Below are 5,663 nucleotides of genomic sequence, written 5' to 3'. Positions count from 1 at the left end.
CCTTTTATGATCTGAATAGATACTGCTCTTGGACAAAACATGTTTGGGGAGAGATTTATCACAGCCTTAAAAAAAAAACAAGTTGTTCATGAACTAATGGAATTGAATTATCCCTTGAATCATTTCCTTGAATGGCCACTAATTTCTTTTCTTGGCACCCTGCTTGTTTCCAAAGAGTTTCATTGAAAAGCCTACAATGAAAATATTATTGGCTTAAGTGGTTAAAGGTACAACAGATGTTTAGATGTTTCAGAAATGGGATTGCTCATATGATTAGGTTTCTGAGCCTGTGCCTTGATTGTGAAATCAGGAATTGAAGTATTATTAGTGTAATATCATGAATCTTTATCAACATGAAGCCAGGATTAGGGCAGACAGCATATCAAGAACCAGTCCATTGCCTTTCCTGCTGTGCTCTATATTTTCAAACAGCATGTTAACATGGTACACAGAATATTTTGTTAGCAAAAGACAGTTAATTGTTGTATCAAGCTGAAGTGATATAAACACTAGCATTTAGCTTTGGAACCCATTCTGGCTTTAACTTGGCATATGACTGCAAAACAGTTTTATTTTTAAACTTGGTTTCCTATTCTACAAGAAAAGAATCCTAAAGCATTCATACATCTATTATAAATGGAAGCTTTTGCATTTTTACCTGACAGTTTATTTTTAGAATCCTGGCTCTCCCTCTTGACTGTCATGGACCATTGGAAGCAAATCCTACCAGTTAACATATAATTGTCCAATAGCCATGTTGGTTTCATTTACCTTTTCAGCCCATATATAATACCACACTGAATTCCTGCAGCTAGACTACTCTCCATACTTCCACCTTTACCTTATAACAGATCTCATACTCCCATAATCTTGCCATTGCTTTCTTCGCAGACTATTCTTCATTTCTGTTAGAGTCCCTCTATTTCTACAAGAATAGACTTATGTGCCTCTTACAGAAGGTATACTGAAATGTTTTCTCTATCTATTCCATACATTAAAGTGATTTCTTTCACCAATTACCCCTTTTAGAGATGTAATTTTCTTTTTCATAATTTTTTTTAAACTCTCTTCTCCTGAAGATTGTAAGCTTCTTGAGAACAAGATCTACACATATATTTTGTATGCACTATGCCTGGAACAGAGTCTTGCAAAAAGCCATTGACAAATAAATGCATTTTGAATGAAAAAAATCCAAGACTTGGACCATATCATTTGGTCTAATACAGAGTTCTGAAAAGATTTATTACATAGAAGATAATTTCTATTTTAAATTTATTACAAGTTTTTTAAATTATATAACCTTATTAACATAATATTTTAAAATTAATAATCATCAATTTTGAGTTTGAAGGAACCTTAGAATAAAAGCCAAAGAAAGCAAAACCCATAGAGATGAAGTAACTTGCTCAGTTTCACCCAGTGATTTAGTGGAAAAACCAAGAATCATTTTTGTGATTTCTCATTGAGTACAAATTGCAGTAGAAAAGGATCTGAATTCAAAATCATTTTTAAAAAGTGATCAGAGGCAGTTGCTGCCAGGGAGTTTCTCTTCCTTTATCTTCGGTCCCCTATGGCCTCACAGAATCGTGACCCGGCGCTGCTAGCGCCCCGCCGCCTCCCGAAAGGGGGCCGAGCCTGTGGCAGCCGCGGCCCAGTGGTTACAGCAGGAACTGATGACCTTGATGATGTCTGGAGACAAAGGAATTTCTGCCTTCCCAGAGTCAGACAATCTCTTCAAGTGGGTTGGGACCATCCATGGGGCATCCGGGACTGTATATGAAGACCTAAGATACAAGCTTTCCCTGGAATACACCAGCGGGTACCCCTATAACGCTCCCACTGTGAAATTTGTCACACCTTGTTACCATCCTAATGTGGACACCCAAAGGAATATCTGTTTGGACATTGACAAGTGATCAGCTCTGTATGATGTCTATCCAGAGTCTGCTGGGAGAATCCAACATTGACAACCCATTGAACACACATGCTGCTGAACTTTGGACAAATCCCACAGCCTTTAAAAAGTACCTGCTGGGTAAGAGAACCGGCTCGTGTTGGGATGACCTGGATCAAATCCGGGCTCAGATACTCAGCACCACACCCAGAAATAACTGGCCGTGTAACCTTGAGCAAGTTACTTAACCCCGATTGCTTAAAAAAAAAAAGTACCTGCTGGAAACCTACATGCAGCAGGTGACTAGCCAAGAGCCCTGACACTGGCTGCCCAGACTACTTTCCTTCATCTTGTGTGTATGTGAATGTGTGTTTGTCTATCTTTTTCTATTCCTTATAACCTGCCTTCTTCTGTAAAGGACTCTGTATCATAGTTTTCCTTCTTTTTTTTTTTCTTAAGCTCTAATCCAGCCCTCAACATTAATGTATAAATAAATAAAGTTTTGTTTAAAAAAAAGTGATCAGAGATTTGATGTTCTCCATGGTCTCTTCTGTTTCTATGTGTATGATTGACCTAGGATCACACAGCGAGAAAGTAAAAGGGCTTGAACCCACACTGTTAGATCCACAGACCAGTTCTCTTTCCTCTAATCCAAAGAACCTCCCAGGTATATAAAGATTTATACATCAATCTTATTTATCCCTGGCCTAAGCAATTAAAATATATAGCTGAAGTGCACATATTTGACAACATTTTTCCCTGACCATTCATTAAAAAAAAAATGTACATCCTACTTTACACTAATAGACCATTTATCCTAAATCTGTGGCTTAAAAATATGAACAGGATGCTATTCCTGTATAGGAAGTTGATAATTCTCTTTGGAATGCTATCTATATGTTCAACTCTGTTTGAAAATACACAAAGCCTACCCCACTTCCCTTGAGTTCAGAATGCTTCAAAGCATGATCAACATTATCTTTTTTACTTCTGGTTGAGTCTACCTATCAAAATAAATTTTGTAGATTGGTGTTTAGGCCCAGTCATGGATGACCTGTTGTTCAAGATCTAACCTGGAAAATATATATTTAGCGAAATTCATCTATAGGTGGAGTTAAAGGCAATGATTAAAAGTGCCTTTTTTGGCAACAATTCTTTACAACTATCTACTGAGTTACAGACATATTGTGATTTGCATGGGTGAAGGGAACATGCATATCAAAGAAGGTACAGATCATTGAACGATGTGTAAAGTTAGTGCTTTGTTTATATTGGTTCAAGGTTAATAATGAATCATTCAGTACTAATATATACAACTTTGCTGAAGTCAATCTTGAAGGTGTTGCGTTTTGCTTTTATTTTTTTTCTGAACTAATTAGAAGAGACTGAGGTTGATCTCCAAAGTACTCAACCAACTAGTTGTCTTAATAATTTCAGAAAAAAGAGTCAATCTGTAGGCTATGTAAGGGGAAGGCTGGGATAAGAAGCTTGTTTGTCCTTTTTTTTTCTTTTTTTTAGCAGTCGGGGTTAAGTAACTTGCTCAAGGTTACAAGGCCAGTTATTTCTGGGTGTGGTGCTAAGTATCTAAGCTCAGATTTGATCCCCAGGTCATCCTGACACTGGGGCGGGTGCTCTTACTTGCTGTTCTACCTAGTCGCCCCTTGTTTGTCCTTCTTGATCAAATGAAACAATAGACTGGGTTTTTTCATGCATCAGATGTTATAACCTTTTTTTCTGTAATAATGCTACATCATTATTAAATTTATTGTATATCATATATTTTTATTTTATAATAAATATGTAATTTAACCATTAATATATTGGAGAAATAAATTAGGAGAAGAAATGATGTTTTCTAGAATAAAAATATCTTTGTATCCAAGGGAGTAGAATTGAAAACCAACCCCTGTCACCCATGTGACTTTGGCAAATCACTTTTTATCTCTTGACCTCCATGTCTTCATTTGTAGTATGAGGTGGTTGGAAAGGTATCTTCTAGATCTAAATTTATTACCCTTTACACTTATTTGTAGATGATTACTTAACATTGGAACATAAAGAATAGAACTCTGGACTCAGAATCAGGCAGACCTGGATCCAAATCTTGTCTTTGATACTTATGCTGCTTGACTCTGGAGAAGTCTCTCCATCTTTATGTTACTCAGGTAAGTTTCTAGGTCATATATGTATATGTGCATGTGTATATGTGTATGTATATGTATATTTATGTAGATGGATTCCAATTTGCATTAATGGAGAAAATCCCCCATGTTGATGAGTATTCAGATATTTATATAGAAAAAATGTCTTAGCTGTAAACAATGCAAGCAAAGGGCAATCAAAAATATCATTGATGAATGAACAAAAAGCTGTGATTGATTACTTGTGACAATTTGCCTATGAGATGTAGCACAATATATGACATCAAAGATGGATATTGCTTGGGAAAGTGTTGTCATGAAACAGCAGCAACATGTGAGAGAGGTGAAATACAAGAGTTTGACTAATACCCCTGCACAACGGAAAGCATCCAGTATGTTTGGTGGATCCTTAATGAAAGATTTACAGAAAACTTGAGCCAGATTCTTATAGGGTGATAAGGCATAGAGTATGATCCACATTGATGAGGAAATATCAGTAATAACTAGTTTGCATTGAAGTATAGAATGCAAGTTCAAAAATTTTAGGTTGATCATTTCCAGAATGATTTCCTTTGAAAATGTACATCTGGAGACAATGAGAGTGCATACATGATGTTGAAACAGATGGCTGAAAACTGTAAAATTTTATTACTCTGTAAATTATCTGGTCTGCCTGATAGTGACTGGGTTTATTGTTTATTTTTACTAAATAGTTTGAACTGACCTCCTAGTCCAGAAGTATAGCTATTTTTTTTTGTCAGAGTAAAGATACAAACAAGTAAGATGTGACCTACATACAAGTAAGATATGTATTTACTCTGCTTTGGTAAACTGTTGTTCCTTTGGTTCGAAGCTGGTCCTTTTTTTTATTAGGGACAAGTGATTTTGGAAGAAATAGAAAAGGAGAGAACAGAGAGAGTGAAGAAAAGAAAATACTGATGTCAGCTACTGTGTCTGAACAGTAAGAAATATTAATCTTTTAATACTATTCCCAATTTTTTTTAATGAAACATAAAATAACTTTGGAATGGTGCTATCAATATTGTAGAATGAACACTATGGTATTGTTCTAGTAGACCTTTTGAAGTGCATCCATAAATCATGTTAAATGCATAATATTTTCAACATGCATAATAGTTCTGAAATCAAACACAGCCCTCCTGTTTATTAATCACATACATGCACAATGAAATTGCTTGGGAATTTTTTTTCTAGTGTCCCAGCAATATATTTTAAGTAATAGGTTACTAAAAGAAAGAAAATACAGTATTTATGAACATTTTGGCTCAGATTTGCAATTGAGTGTGCTGTTTTTGAGCTCCCATTAAAGTAGATGATATAAGCAGATTTCATTGTATGTAATTGATCACAGATGAGATAAAAACTATAGCTTTTTACAGTGAGACTTTTTTTTCCCCAAGAAAATGCTGAATACCTCAGGATTATATACACTAAGGATCAACTGTACAAAATCAGTTTCATTTTGATAACATCAGTCTTCTAAACTGGTTTAAGCTTTTTCATCATTGATGATCCTGTTCTTGCTCCTCCTCTTCCTCTTTTTTCTCCTCTTCTTCCTCTTCCTCTTTGTCCTTCTCAACCTCTTCCTTTTCCTCCTCTTCTTCCCT

At 35.6% G+C, this 5,663-nt stretch overlaps 1 pseudogene; it reads left to right on the top strand.

The window, feature by feature from the left end:
* The first annotated feature begins 1,570 nt into the window (after positions 1 to 1,570).
* LOC138174807 (ubiquitin-conjugating enzyme E2 C-like) lies at positions 1,571 to 2,380 on the top strand (annotated as a pseudogene).
* Positions 2,381 to 5,663: the final 3,283 nt, after the last annotated feature.

The sequence above is a fragment of the Petaurus breviceps genome, unplaced genomic scaffold (genome assembly GCF_028583685.1).
Source record: "Petaurus breviceps papuanus isolate PSGF00001 unplaced genomic scaffold, PetGlider_PUasm1.0 76, whole genome shotgun sequence".
NCBI classification, from domain to species: Eukaryota; Metazoa; Chordata; class Mammalia; order Diprotodontia; family Petauridae; genus Petaurus; species Petaurus breviceps.
Note: the sequence above shows the minus strand (reverse complement) of the source record. Positions and strands in the feature narration are given on the sequence as shown.